The sequence below is a fragment of the Pelodiscus sinensis genome, chromosome 3 (assembly GCF_052426305.1).
Source record: "Pelodiscus sinensis isolate ZL-2025 chromosome 3, ASM5242630v1, whole genome shotgun sequence".
In the NCBI taxonomy this organism is placed as follows: domain Eukaryota; kingdom Metazoa; phylum Chordata; order Testudines; family Trionychidae; genus Pelodiscus; species Pelodiscus sinensis.
Genome location: NC_143054.1, coordinates 122,362,119 through 122,371,901, shown reverse-complemented (window position 1 = coordinate 122,371,901; position 9,783 = coordinate 122,362,119). Strand labels below are relative to the sequence as shown.

At 65.5% G+C, this 9,783-nt stretch overlaps 41 non-coding genes across 41 annotated transcripts; 21 read left to right on the top strand and 20 right to left on the bottom strand.

The window, feature by feature from the left end:
- Window positions 1-62: 62 nt before the first annotated feature.
- On the top strand, window positions 63-134 carry TRNAW-CCA (transfer RNA tryptophan (anticodon CCA)). Its single transcript has one exon. It is a non-coding gene; the product is annotated as a tRNA-Trp (tRNA).
- A 222-nt stretch (window positions 135-356) lies between these two features.
- TRNAR-ACG (transfer RNA arginine (anticodon ACG)) lies at window positions 357-429 on the bottom strand. The gene has a single exon. It is a non-coding gene; the product is annotated as a tRNA-Arg (tRNA).
- A 217-nt stretch (window positions 430-646) lies between these two features.
- Window positions 647-719, bottom strand: TRNAV-CAC (transfer RNA valine (anticodon CAC)). Its single transcript has one exon. It is a non-coding gene; the product is annotated as a tRNA-Val (tRNA).
- A 139-nt stretch (window positions 720-858) lies between these two features.
- On the top strand, window positions 859-929 carry TRNAG-GCC (transfer RNA glycine (anticodon GCC)). Its single transcript has one exon. It is a non-coding gene; the product is annotated as a tRNA-Gly (tRNA).
- Window positions 930-1,010: 81 nt separating this feature from the next.
- On the top strand, window positions 1,011-1,082 carry TRNAW-CCA (transfer RNA tryptophan (anticodon CCA)). Its single transcript has one exon. It is a non-coding gene; the product is annotated as a tRNA-Trp (tRNA).
- Window positions 1,083-1,302: 220 nt separating this feature from the next.
- On the bottom strand, window positions 1,303-1,375 carry TRNAR-ACG (transfer RNA arginine (anticodon ACG)). Its single transcript has one exon. It is a non-coding gene; the product is annotated as a tRNA-Arg (tRNA).
- A 217-nt stretch (window positions 1,376-1,592) lies between these two features.
- Window positions 1,593-1,665, bottom strand: TRNAV-CAC (transfer RNA valine (anticodon CAC)). Its single transcript has one exon. It is a non-coding gene; the product is annotated as a tRNA-Val (tRNA).
- A 139-nt stretch (window positions 1,666-1,804) lies between these two features.
- Window positions 1,805-1,875, top strand: TRNAG-GCC (transfer RNA glycine (anticodon GCC)). The gene has a single exon. It is a non-coding gene; the product is annotated as a tRNA-Gly (tRNA).
- Window positions 1,876-1,956: 81 nt separating this feature from the next.
- On the top strand, window positions 1,957-2,028 carry TRNAW-CCA (transfer RNA tryptophan (anticodon CCA)). The gene has a single exon. It is a non-coding gene; the product is annotated as a tRNA-Trp (tRNA).
- Window positions 2,029-2,248: 220 nt separating this feature from the next.
- Window positions 2,249-2,321, bottom strand: TRNAR-ACG (transfer RNA arginine (anticodon ACG)). Its single transcript has one exon. It is a non-coding gene; the product is annotated as a tRNA-Arg (tRNA).
- A 217-nt stretch (window positions 2,322-2,538) lies between these two features.
- On the bottom strand, window positions 2,539-2,611 carry TRNAV-CAC (transfer RNA valine (anticodon CAC)). Its single transcript has one exon. It is a non-coding gene; the product is annotated as a tRNA-Val (tRNA).
- A 139-nt stretch (window positions 2,612-2,750) lies between these two features.
- Window positions 2,751-2,821, top strand: TRNAG-GCC (transfer RNA glycine (anticodon GCC)). The gene has a single exon. It is a non-coding gene; the product is annotated as a tRNA-Gly (tRNA).
- Window positions 2,822-2,902: 81 nt separating this feature from the next.
- On the top strand, window positions 2,903-2,974 carry TRNAW-CCA (transfer RNA tryptophan (anticodon CCA)). Its single transcript has one exon. It is a non-coding gene; the product is annotated as a tRNA-Trp (tRNA).
- A 220-nt stretch (window positions 2,975-3,194) lies between these two features.
- On the bottom strand, window positions 3,195-3,267 carry TRNAR-ACG (transfer RNA arginine (anticodon ACG)). The gene has a single exon. It is a non-coding gene; the product is annotated as a tRNA-Arg (tRNA).
- A 217-nt stretch (window positions 3,268-3,484) lies between these two features.
- On the bottom strand, window positions 3,485-3,557 carry TRNAV-CAC (transfer RNA valine (anticodon CAC)). Its single transcript has one exon. It is a non-coding gene; the product is annotated as a tRNA-Val (tRNA).
- Window positions 3,558-3,696: 139 nt separating this feature from the next.
- TRNAG-GCC (transfer RNA glycine (anticodon GCC)) lies at window positions 3,697-3,767 on the top strand. The gene has a single exon. It is a non-coding gene; the product is annotated as a tRNA-Gly (tRNA).
- An 81-nt stretch (window positions 3,768-3,848) lies between these two features.
- On the top strand, window positions 3,849-3,920 carry TRNAW-CCA (transfer RNA tryptophan (anticodon CCA)). Its single transcript has one exon. It is a non-coding gene; the product is annotated as a tRNA-Trp (tRNA).
- A 217-nt stretch (window positions 3,921-4,137) lies between these two features.
- On the bottom strand, window positions 4,138-4,210 carry TRNAR-ACG (transfer RNA arginine (anticodon ACG)). The gene has a single exon. It is a non-coding gene; the product is annotated as a tRNA-Arg (tRNA).
- Window positions 4,211-4,427: 217 nt separating this feature from the next.
- On the bottom strand, window positions 4,428-4,500 carry TRNAV-CAC (transfer RNA valine (anticodon CAC)). The gene has a single exon. It is a non-coding gene; the product is annotated as a tRNA-Val (tRNA).
- Window positions 4,501-4,639: 139 nt separating this feature from the next.
- Window positions 4,640-4,710, top strand: TRNAG-GCC (transfer RNA glycine (anticodon GCC)). The gene has a single exon. It is a non-coding gene; the product is annotated as a tRNA-Gly (tRNA).
- An 81-nt stretch (window positions 4,711-4,791) lies between these two features.
- On the top strand, window positions 4,792-4,863 carry TRNAW-CCA (transfer RNA tryptophan (anticodon CCA)). Its single transcript has one exon. It is a non-coding gene; the product is annotated as a tRNA-Trp (tRNA).
- Window positions 4,864-5,089: 226 nt separating this feature from the next.
- TRNAR-ACG (transfer RNA arginine (anticodon ACG)) lies at window positions 5,090-5,162 on the bottom strand. The gene has a single exon. It is a non-coding gene; the product is annotated as a tRNA-Arg (tRNA).
- A 217-nt stretch (window positions 5,163-5,379) lies between these two features.
- TRNAV-CAC (transfer RNA valine (anticodon CAC)) lies at window positions 5,380-5,452 on the bottom strand. Its single transcript has one exon. It is a non-coding gene; the product is annotated as a tRNA-Val (tRNA).
- A 139-nt stretch (window positions 5,453-5,591) lies between these two features.
- TRNAG-GCC (transfer RNA glycine (anticodon GCC)) lies at window positions 5,592-5,662 on the top strand. Its single transcript has one exon. It is a non-coding gene; the product is annotated as a tRNA-Gly (tRNA).
- An 81-nt stretch (window positions 5,663-5,743) lies between these two features.
- TRNAW-CCA (transfer RNA tryptophan (anticodon CCA)) lies at window positions 5,744-5,815 on the top strand. The gene has a single exon. It is a non-coding gene; the product is annotated as a tRNA-Trp (tRNA).
- A 226-nt stretch (window positions 5,816-6,041) lies between these two features.
- TRNAR-ACG (transfer RNA arginine (anticodon ACG)) lies at window positions 6,042-6,114 on the bottom strand. The gene has a single exon. It is a non-coding gene; the product is annotated as a tRNA-Arg (tRNA).
- A 217-nt stretch (window positions 6,115-6,331) lies between these two features.
- Window positions 6,332-6,404, bottom strand: TRNAV-CAC (transfer RNA valine (anticodon CAC)). Its single transcript has one exon. It is a non-coding gene; the product is annotated as a tRNA-Val (tRNA).
- Window positions 6,405-6,543: 139 nt separating this feature from the next.
- On the top strand, window positions 6,544-6,614 carry TRNAG-GCC (transfer RNA glycine (anticodon GCC)). The gene has a single exon. It is a non-coding gene; the product is annotated as a tRNA-Gly (tRNA).
- Window positions 6,615-6,695: 81 nt separating this feature from the next.
- TRNAW-CCA (transfer RNA tryptophan (anticodon CCA)) lies at window positions 6,696-6,767 on the top strand. Its single transcript has one exon. It is a non-coding gene; the product is annotated as a tRNA-Trp (tRNA).
- Window positions 6,768-6,987: 220 nt separating this feature from the next.
- TRNAR-ACG (transfer RNA arginine (anticodon ACG)) lies at window positions 6,988-7,060 on the bottom strand. The gene has a single exon. It is a non-coding gene; the product is annotated as a tRNA-Arg (tRNA).
- A 217-nt stretch (window positions 7,061-7,277) lies between these two features.
- On the bottom strand, window positions 7,278-7,350 carry TRNAV-CAC (transfer RNA valine (anticodon CAC)). The gene has a single exon. It is a non-coding gene; the product is annotated as a tRNA-Val (tRNA).
- A 139-nt stretch (window positions 7,351-7,489) lies between these two features.
- Window positions 7,490-7,560, top strand: TRNAG-GCC (transfer RNA glycine (anticodon GCC)). The gene has a single exon. It is a non-coding gene; the product is annotated as a tRNA-Gly (tRNA).
- Window positions 7,561-7,641: 81 nt separating this feature from the next.
- TRNAW-CCA (transfer RNA tryptophan (anticodon CCA)) lies at window positions 7,642-7,713 on the top strand. Its single transcript has one exon. It is a non-coding gene; the product is annotated as a tRNA-Trp (tRNA).
- Window positions 7,714-7,933: 220 nt separating this feature from the next.
- On the bottom strand, window positions 7,934-8,006 carry TRNAR-ACG (transfer RNA arginine (anticodon ACG)). The gene has a single exon. It is a non-coding gene; the product is annotated as a tRNA-Arg (tRNA).
- A 217-nt stretch (window positions 8,007-8,223) lies between these two features.
- TRNAV-CAC (transfer RNA valine (anticodon CAC)) lies at window positions 8,224-8,296 on the bottom strand. The gene has a single exon. It is a non-coding gene; the product is annotated as a tRNA-Val (tRNA).
- A 139-nt stretch (window positions 8,297-8,435) lies between these two features.
- On the top strand, window positions 8,436-8,506 carry TRNAG-GCC (transfer RNA glycine (anticodon GCC)). The gene has a single exon. It is a non-coding gene; the product is annotated as a tRNA-Gly (tRNA).
- Window positions 8,507-8,587: 81 nt separating this feature from the next.
- On the top strand, window positions 8,588-8,659 carry TRNAW-CCA (transfer RNA tryptophan (anticodon CCA)). The gene has a single exon. It is a non-coding gene; the product is annotated as a tRNA-Trp (tRNA).
- Window positions 8,660-8,887: 228 nt separating this feature from the next.
- On the bottom strand, window positions 8,888-8,960 carry TRNAR-ACG (transfer RNA arginine (anticodon ACG)). Its single transcript has one exon. It is a non-coding gene; the product is annotated as a tRNA-Arg (tRNA).
- Window positions 8,961-9,177: 217 nt separating this feature from the next.
- TRNAV-CAC (transfer RNA valine (anticodon CAC)) lies at window positions 9,178-9,250 on the bottom strand. Its single transcript has one exon. It is a non-coding gene; the product is annotated as a tRNA-Val (tRNA).
- Window positions 9,251-9,389: 139 nt separating this feature from the next.
- On the top strand, window positions 9,390-9,460 carry TRNAG-GCC (transfer RNA glycine (anticodon GCC)). The gene has a single exon. It is a non-coding gene; the product is annotated as a tRNA-Gly (tRNA).
- An 81-nt stretch (window positions 9,461-9,541) lies between these two features.
- TRNAW-CCA (transfer RNA tryptophan (anticodon CCA)) lies at window positions 9,542-9,613 on the top strand. Its single transcript has one exon. It is a non-coding gene; the product is annotated as a tRNA-Trp (tRNA).
- Window positions 9,614-9,783: the final 170 nt, after the last annotated feature.

Genomic DNA, 9,783 nt, shown 5'->3' with positions numbered 1-9,783 from the left:
CGGCTCCTTCCCGGCCCCGCTGCCCGCCCTCGCAGCACCAAGAGCTGCAGGGCCTGCCGGCTGGCCTCGTGGCGCAACGGCAGCGCGTCTGACTCCAGATCAGAAGGCTATGTGTTCAAATCACATCGGGGTCAGGCGGGCGAAAAGTTTGGCGGGCGAGGAGGCCCGGTCACGCAAATGGAGCGGCGCTGAAAGCCGCGGCCAGTGTTCCTCTTGGCCCCGTGGGGCACGTGCTTTTCCTGGCCGCCGGGGGAAGGAGAACAAAGAAGGGGAGGGAGGAAAGGGAAAGGGAAAGGGAAAGGGAAAGGGAAAGAAAAAAAAAAAAAGCACCCGCATCCCGGAAGGTGCCGTCACCACAAGCCAGGCAGGAGTCGAACCTGCAATCTCCTGATCCGTAGTCAGGCGCGTTATCCGTTGCGCCACTGGCCCACGCCTCCAGGTGAGGCGCGGGGGGGGCCGGCGCCAGGACCGAGGGTGCTGCCCGCCCGGGCTTCTTTCTCCCAGCAGCACCGAAGAGAACGGCGGACAAAAGGCTGCCGTAGGCCCAGAGCAGCGAGCGAGAGGGCACGAGCGCACGCCCAGGCGGCGAGCAGCTGCCCACTTGTGCAAGCCTGCGTTTTTCCAGGCCCCACGGCAAAAGGAGGCCTGTTTCTGCCTGGTTTCGAACCAGGGACCTTTCGCGTGTGAAGCGAACGTGATAACCACTACACTACAGAAACCCAGGGCCCGACACGGCCACTGAGGGGCCTGCCGGAGAGGCCCCCTTTGGCTGGCAGGCCGCCGCCGCCTCGGGCCCTGGCAGGTGGCCGCACGGCCGAGAGCACAGGCTCCGCTCGAAGGCCGGTTCCTCCCAGCAAGGCATTGGTGGTTCAGTGGTAGAATTCTCGCCCGCCACGCGGGAGGCCCGTGTTCGATTCACGGCCAATGCAGCCCCTTCTTTTTCCGCCGCGGCTCCTTCCCGGCCCCGCTGCCCGCCCTCGCAGCACCAAGAGCTGCAGGGCCTGCCGGCTGGCCTCGTGGCGCAACGGCAGCGCGTCTGACTCCAGATCAGAAGGCTATGTGTTCAAATCACATCGGGGTCAGGCGGGCGAAAAGTTTGGCGGGCGAGGAGGCCCGGTCACGCAAATGGAGCGGCGCTGAAAGCCGCGGCCAGTGTTCCTCTTGGCCCCGTGGGGCACGTGCTTTTCCTGGCCGCCGGGGGAAGGAGAACAAAGAAGGGGAGGGAGGAAAGGGAAAGGGAAAGGGAAAGGGAAAGGGAAAGAAAAAAAAAAAGCACCCGCATCCCGGAAGGTGCCGTCACCACAAGCCAGGCAGGAGTCGAACCTGCAATCTCCTGATCCGTAGTCAGGCGCGTTATCCGTTGCGCCACTGGCCCACGCCTCCAGGTGAGGCGCGGGGGGGGCCGGCGCCAGGACCGAGGGTGCTGCCCGCCCGGGCTTCTTTCTCCCAGCAGCACCGAAGAGAACGGCGGACAAAAGGCTGCCGTAGGCCCAGAGCAGCGAGCGAGAGGGCACGAGCGCACGCCCAGGCGGCGAGCAGCTGCCCACTTGTGCAAGCCTGCGTTTTTCCAGGCCCCACGGCAAAAGGAGGCCTGTTTCTGCCTGGTTTCGAACCAGGGACCTTTCGCGTGTGAAGCGAACGTGATAACCACTACACTACAGAAACCCAGGGCCCGACACGGCCACTGAGGGGCCTGCCGGAGAGGCCCCCTTTGGCTGGCAGGCCGCCGCCGCCTCGGGCCCTGGCAGGTGGCCGCACGGCCGAGAGCACAGGCTCCGCTCGAAGGCCGGTTCCTCCCAGCAAGGCATTGGTGGTTCAGTGGTAGAATTCTCGCCCGCCACGCGGGAGGCCCGTGTTCGATTCACGGCCAATGCAGCCCCTTCTTTTTCCGCCGCGGCTCCTTCCCGGCCCCGCTGCCCGCCCTCGCAGCACCAAGAGCTGCAGGGCCTGCCGGCTGGCCTCGTGGCGCAACGGCAGCGCGTCTGACTCCAGATCAGAAGGCTATGTGTTCAAATCACATCGGGGTCAGGCGGGCGAAAAGTTTGGCGGGCGAGGAGGCCCGGTCACGCAAATGGAGCGGCGCTGAAAGCCGCGGCCAGTGTTCCTCTTGGCCCCGTGGGGCACGTGCTTTTCCTGGCCGCCGGGGGAAGGAGAACAAAGAAGGGGAGGGAGGAAAGGGAAAGGGAAAGGGAAAGGGAAAGGGAAAGAAAAAAAAAAAGCACCCGCATCCCGGAAGGTGCCGTCACCACAAGCCAGGCAGGAGTCGAACCTGCAATCTCCTGATCCGTAGTCAGGCGCGTTATCCGTTGCGCCACTGGCCCACGCCTCCAGGTGAGGCGCGGGGGGGGCCGGCGCCAGGACCGAGGGTGCTGCCCGCCCGGGCTTCTTTCTCCCAGCAGCACCGAAGAGAACGGCGGACAAAAGGCTGCCGTAGGCCCAGAGCAGCGAGCGAGAGGGCACGAGCGCACGCCCAGGCGGCGAGCAGCTGCCCACTTGTGCAAGCCTGCGTTTTTCCAGGCCCCACGGCAAAAGGAGGCCTGTTTCTGCCTGGTTTCGAACCAGGGACCTTTCGCGTGTGAAGCGAACGTGATAACCACTACACTACAGAAACCCAGGGCCCGACACGGCCACTGAGGGGCCTGCCGGAGAGGCCCCCTTTGGCTGGCAGGCCGCCGCCGCCTCGGGCCCTGGCAGGTGGCCGCACGGCCGAGAGCACAGGCTCCGCTCGAAGGCCGGTTCCTCCCAGCAAGGCATTGGTGGTTCAGTGGTAGAATTCTCGCCCGCCACGCGGGAGGCCCGTGTTCGATTCACGGCCAATGCAGCCCCTTCTTTTTCCGCCGCGGCTCCTTCCCGGCCCCGCTGCCCGCCCTCGCAGCACCAAGAGCTGCAGGGCCTGCCGGCTGGCCTCGTGGCGCAACGGCAGCGCGTCTGACTCCAGATCAGAAGGCTATGTGTTCAAATCACATCGGGGTCAGGCGGGCGAAAAGTTTGGCGGGCGAGGAGGCCCGGTCACGCAAATGGAGCGGCGCTGAAAGCCGCGGCCAGTGTTCCTCTTGGCCCCGTGGGGCACGTGCTTTTCCTGGCCGCCGGGGGAAGGAGAACAAAGAAGGGGAGGGAGGAAAGGGAAAGGGAAAGGGAAAGGGAAAGGGAAAGAAAAAAAAAAAGCACCCGCATCCCGGAAGGTGCCGTCACCACAAGCCAGGCAGGAGTCGAACCTGCAATCTCCTGATCCGTAGTCAGGCGCGTTATCCGTTGCGCCACTGGCCCACGCCTCCAGGTGAGGCGCGGGGGGGGCCGGCGCCAGGACCGAGGGTGCTGCCCGCCCGGGCTTCTTTCTCCCAGCAGCACCGAAGAGAACGGCGGACAAAAGGCTGCCGTAGGCCCAGAGCAGCGAGCGAGAGGGCACGAGCGCACGCCCAGGCGGCGAGCAGCTGCCCACTTGTGCAAGCCTGCGTTTTTCCAGGCCCCACGGCAAAAGGAGGCCTGTTTCTGCCTGGTTTCGAACCAGGGACCTTTCGCGTGTGAAGCGAACGTGATAACCACTACACTACAGAAACCCAGGGCCCGACACGGCCACTGAGGGGCCTGCCGGAGAGGCCCCCTTTGGCTGGCAGGCCGCCGCCGCCTCGGGCCCTGGCAGGTGGCCGCACGGCCGAGAGCACAGGCTCCGCTCGAAGGCCGGTTCCTCCCAGCAAGGCATTGGTGGTTCAGTGGTAGAATTCTCGCCCGCCACGCGGGAGGCCCGTGTTCGATTCACGGCCAATGCAGCCCCTTCTTTTTCCGCCGCGGCTCCTTCCCGGCCCCGCTGCCCGCCCTCGCAGCACCAAGAGCTGCAGGGCCTGCCGGCTGGCCTCGTGGCGCAACGGCAGCGCGTCTGACTCCAGATCAGAAGGCTATGTGTTCAAATCACATCGGGGTCAGGCGGGCGAAAAGTTTGGCGGGCGAGGAGGCCCGGTCACGCAAATGGAGCGGCGCTGAAAGCCGCGGCCAGTGTTCCTCTTGGCCCCGTGGGGCACGTGCTTTTCCTGGCCGCCGGGGGAAGGAGAACAAAGAAGGGGAGGGAGGAAAGGGAAAGGGAAAGGGAAAGGGAAAGAAAAAAAAAAAAAAGCACCCGCATCCCGGAAGGTGCCGTCACCACAAGCCAGGCAGGAGTCGAACCTGCAATCTCCTGATCCGTAGTCAGGCGCGTTATCCGTTGCGCCACTGGCCCACGCCTCCAGGTGAGGCGCGGGGGGGGCCGGCGCCAGGACCGAGGGTGCTGCCCGCCCGGGCTTCTTTCTCCCAGCAGCACCGAAGAGAACGGCGGACAAAAGGCTGCCGTAGGCCCAGAGCAGCGAGCGAGAGGGCACGAGCGCACGCCCAGGCGGCGAGCAGCTGCCCACTTGTGCAAGCCTGCGTTTTTCCAGGCCCCACGGCAAAAGGAGGCCTGTTTCTGCCTGGTTTCGAACCAGGGACCTTTCGCGTGTGAAGCGAACGTGATAACCACTACACTACAGAAACCCAGGGCCCGACACGGCCACTGAGGGGCCTGCCGGAGAGGCCCCCTTTGGCTGGCAGGCCGCCGCCGCCTCGGGCCCTGGCAGGTGGCCGCACGGCCGAGAGCACAGGCTCCGCTCGAAGGCCGGTTCCTCCCAGCAAGGCATTGGTGGTTCAGTGGTAGAATTCTCGCCCGCCACGCGGGAGGCCCGTGTTCGATTCACGGCCAATGCAGCCCCTTCTTTTTCCGCCGCGGCTCCTTCCCGGCCCCGCTGCCCGCCCTCGCAGCACCAAGAGCTGCAGGGCCTGCCGGCTGGCCTCGTGGCGCAACGGCAGCGCGTCTGACTCCAGATCAGAAGGCTATGTGTTCAAATCACATCGGGGTCAGGCGGGCGAAAAGTTTGGCGGGCGAGGAGGCCCGGTCACGCAAATGGAGCGGCGCTGAAAGCCGCGGCCAGTGTTCCTCTTGGCCCCGTGGGGCACGTGCTTTTCCTGGCCGCCGGGGGAAGGAGAACAAAGAAGGGGAGGAGGGAAAGGGAAAGGGAAAGGGAAAGGGAAAGGGAAAGGGAAAGAAAAAAAAAAAGCACCCGCATCCCGGAAGGTGCCGTCACCACAAGCCAGGCAGGAGTCGAACCTGCAATCTCCTGATCCGTAGTCAGGCGCGTTATCCGTTGCGCCACTGGCCCACGCCTCCAGGTGAGGCGCGGGGGGGGCCGGCGCCAGGACCGAGGGTGCTGCCCGCCCGGGCTTCTTTCTCCCAGCAGCACCGAAGAGAACGGCGGACAAAAGGCTGCCGTAGGCCCAGAGCAGCGAGCGAGAGGGCACGAGCGCACGCCCAGGCGGCGAGCAGCTGCCCACTTGTGCAAGCCTGCGTTTTTCCAGGCCCCACGGCAAAAGGAGGCCTGTTTCTGCCTGGTTTCGAACCAGGGACCTTTCGCGTGTGAAGCGAACGTGATAACCACTACACTACAGAAACCCAGGGCCCGACACGGCCACTGAGGGGCCTGCCGGAGAGGCCCCCTTTGGCTGGCAGGCCGCCGCCGCCTCGGGCCCTGGCAGGTGGCCGCACGGCCGAGAGCACAGGCTCCGCTCGAAGGCCGGTTCCTCCCAGCAAGGCATTGGTGGTTCAGTGGTAGAATTCTCGCCCGCCACGCGGGAGGCCCGTGTTCGATTCACGGCCAATGCAGCCCCTTCTTTTTCCGCCGCGGCTCCTTCCCGGCCCCGCTGCCCGCCCTCGCAGCACCAAGAGCTGCAGGGCCTGCCGGCTGGCCTCGTGGCGCAACGGCAGCGCGTCTGACTCCAGATCAGAAGGCTATGTGTTCAAATCACATCGGGGTCAGGCGGGCGAAAAGTTTGGCGGGCGAGGAGGCCCGGTCACGCAAATGGAGCGGCGCTGAAAGCCGCGGCCAGTGTTCCTCTTGGCCCCGTGGGGCACGTGCTTTTCCTGGCCGCCGGGGGAAGGAGAACAAAGAAGGGGAGGGAGGAAAGGGAAAGGGAAAGGGAAAGGGAAAGGGAAAGGGAAAGAAAAAAAAAAAGCACCCGCATCCCGGAAGGTGCCGTCACCACAAGCCAGGCAGGAGTCGAACCTGCAATCTCCTGATCCGTAGTCAGGCGCGTTATCCGTTGCGCCACTGGCCCACGCCTCCAGGTGAGGCGCGGGGGGGGCCGGCGCCAGGACCGAGGGTGCTGCCCGCCCGGGCTTCTTTCTCCCAGCAGCACCGAAGAGAACGGCGGACAAAAGGCTGCCGTAGGCCCAGAGCAGCGAGCGAGAGGGCACGAGCGCACGCCCAGGCGGCGAGCAGCTGCCCACTTGTGCAAGCCTGCGTTTTTCCAGGCCCCACGGCAAAAGGAGGCCTGTTTCTGCCTGGTTTCGAACCAGGGACCTTTCGCGTGTGAAGCGAACGTGATAACCACTACACTACAGAAACCCAGGGCCCGACACGGCCACTGAGGGGCCTGCCGGAGAGGCCCCCTTTGGCTGGCAGGCCGCCGCCGCCTCGGGCCCTGGCAGGTGGCCGCACGGCCGAGAGCACAGGCTCCGCTCGAAGGCCGGTTCCTCCCAGCAAGGCATTGGTGGTTCAGTGGTAGAATTCTCGCCCGCCACGCGGGAGGCCCGTGTTCGATTCACGGCCAATGCAGCCCCTTCTTTTTCCGCCGCGGCTCCTTCCCGGCCCCGCTGCCCGCCCTCGCAGCACCAAGAGCTGCAGGGCCTGCCGGCTGGCCTCGTGGCGCAACGGCAGCGCGTCTGACTCCAGATCAGAAGGCTATGTGTTCAAATCACATCGGGGTCAGGCGGGCGAAAAGTTTGGCGGGCGAGGAGGCCCGGTCACGCAAATGGAGCGGCGCTGAAAGCCGCGGCCAGTGTTCCTCTTGGCCCCGTGGGGCACGTGCTTTTCCTGGCCGCCGGGGGAAGGAGAACAAAGAAGGGGAGGGAGGAAAGGGAAAGGGAAAGGGAAAGGGAAAGGGAAAGAAAAAAAAAAAGCACCCGCATCCCGGAAGGTGCCGTCACCACAAGCCAGGCAGGAGTCGAACCTGCAATCTCCTGATCCGTAGTCAGGCGCGTTATCCGTTGCGCCACTGGCCCACGCCTCCAGGTGAGGCGCGGGGGGGGCCGGCGCCAGGACCGAGGGTGCTGCCCGCCCGGGCTTCTTTCTCCCAGCAGCACCGAAGAGAACGGCGGACAAAAGGCTGCCGTAGGCCCAGAGCAGCGAGCGAGAGGGCACGAGCGCACGCCCAGGCGGCGAGCAGCTGCCCACTTGTGCAAGCCTGCGTTTTTCCAGGCCCCACGGCAAAAGGAGGCCTGTTTCTGCCTGGTTTCGAACCAGGGACCTTTCGCGTGTGAAGCGAACGTGATAACCACTACACTACAGAAACCCAGGGCCCGACACGGCCACTGAGGGGCCTGCCGGAGAGGCCCCCTTTGGCTGGCAGGCCGCCGCCGCCTCGGGCCCTGGCAGGTGGCCGCACGGCCGAGAGCACAGGCTCCGCTCGAAGGCCGGTTCCTCCCAGCAAGGCATTGGTGGTTCAGTGGTAGAATTCTCGCCCGCCACGCGGGAGGCCCGTGTTCGATTCACGGCCAATGCAGCCCCTTCTTTTTCCGCCGCGGCTCCTTCCCGGCCCCGCTGCCCGCCCTCGCAGCACCAAGAGCTGCAGGGCCTGCCGGCTGGCCTCGTGGCGCAACGGCAGCGCGTCTGACTCCAGATCAGAAGGCTATGTGTTCAAATCACATCGGGGTCAGGCGGGCGAAAAGTTTGGCGGGCGAGGAGGCCCGGTCACGCAAATGGAGCGGCGCTGAAAGCCGCGGCCAGTGTTCCTCTTGGCCCCGTGGGGCACGTGCTTTTCCTGGCCGCCGGGGGAAGGAGAACAAAGAAGGGGAGGGAGGAAAGGGAAAGGGAAAGGGAAAGGGAAAGGGAAAGAAAAAAAAAAAGCACCCGCATCCCGGAAGGTGCCGTCACCACAAGCCAGGCAGGAGTCGAACCTGCAATCTCCTGATCCGTAGTCAGGCGCGTTATCCGTTGCGCCACTGGCCCACGCCTCCAGGTGAGGCGCGGGGGGGGCCGGCGCCAGGACCGAGGGTGCTGCCCGCCCGGGCTTCTTTCTCCCAGCAGCACCGAAGAGAACGGCGGACAAAAGGCTGCCGTAGGCCCAGAGCAGCGAGCGAGAGGGCACGAGCGCACGCCCAGGCGGCGAGCAGCTGCCCACTTGTGCAAGCCTGCGTTTTTCCAGGCCCCACGGCAAAAGGAGGCCTGTTTCTGCCTGGTTTCGAACCAGGGACCTTTCGCGTGTGAAGCGAACGTGATAACCACTACACTACAGAAACCCAGGGCCCGACACGGCCACTGAGGGGCCTGCCGGAGAGGCCCCCTTTGGCTGGCAGGCCGCCGCCGCCTCGGGCCCTGGCAGGTGGCCGCACGGCCGAGAGCACAGGCTCCGCTCGAAGGCCGGTTCCTCCCAGCAAGGCATTGGTGGTTCAGTGGTAGAATTCTCGCCCGCCACGCGGGAGGCCCGTGTTCGATTCACGGCCAATGCAGCCCCTTCTTTTTCCGCCGCGGCTCCTTCCCGGCCCCGCTGCCCGCCCTCGCAGCACCAAGAGCTGCAGGGCCTGCCGGCTGGCCTCGTGGCGCAACGGCAGCGCGTCTGACTCCAGATCAGAAGGCTATGTGTTCAAATCACATCGGGGTCAGGCGGGCGAAAAGTTTGGCGGGCGAGGAGGCCCGGTCACGCAAATGGAGCGGCGCTGAAAGCCGCGGCCAGTGTTCCTCTTGGCCCCGTGGGGCACGTGCTTTTCCTGGCCGCCGGGGGAAGGAGAACAAAGAAGGGGAGGAAAGGGAAAGGGAAAGGGAAAGGGAAAGGGAAAGGGAAAGGGAAAGAAAAAAAAAAAGCACCCGCATCCCGGAAGGTGCCGTCACCACAAGCCAGGCAGGAGTCGAACCTGCAATCTCCTGATCCGTAGTCAGGCGCGTTATCCGTTGCGCCACTGGCCCACGCCTCCAGGTGAGGCGCGGGGGGGGCCGGCGCCAGGACCGAGGGTGCTGCCCGCCCGGGCTTCTTTCTCCCAGCAGCACCGAAGAGAACGGCGGACAAAAGGCTGCCGTAGGCCCAGAGCAGCGAGCGAGAGGGCACGAGCGCACGCCCAGGCGGCGAGCAGCTGCCCACTTGTGCAAGCCTGCGTTTTTCCAGGCCCCACGGCAAAAGGAGGCCTGTTTCTGCCTGGTTTCGAACCAGGGACCTTTCGCGTGTGAAGCGAACGTGATAACCACTACACTACAGAAACCCAGGGCCCGACACGGCCACTGAGGGGCCTGCCGGAGAGGCCCCCTTTGGCTGGCAGGCCGCCGCCGCCTCGGGCCCTGGCAGGTGGCCGCACGGCCGAGAGCACAGGCTCCGCTCGAAGGCCGGTTCCTCCCAGCAAGGCATTGGTGGTTCAGTGGTAGAATTCTCGCCCGCCACGCGGGAGGCCCGTGTTCGATTCACGGCCAATGCAGCCCCTTCTTTTTCCGCCGCGGCTCCTTCCCGGCCCCGCTGCCCGCCCTCGCAGCACCAAGAGCTGCAGGGCCTGCCGGCTGGCCTCGTGGCGCAACGGCAGCGCGTCTGACTCCAGATCAGAAGGCTATGTGTTCAAATCACATCGGGGTCAGGCGGGCGAAAAGTTTGGCGGGCGAGGAGGCCCGGTCACGCAAATGGAGCGGCGCTGAAAGCCGCGGCCAGTGTTCCTCTTGGCCCCGTGGGGCACGTGCTTTTCCTGGCCGCCGGGGGAAGGAGAACAAAGAAGGGGAGGGAGGAAAGGGAAAGGGAAAGGGAAAGGGA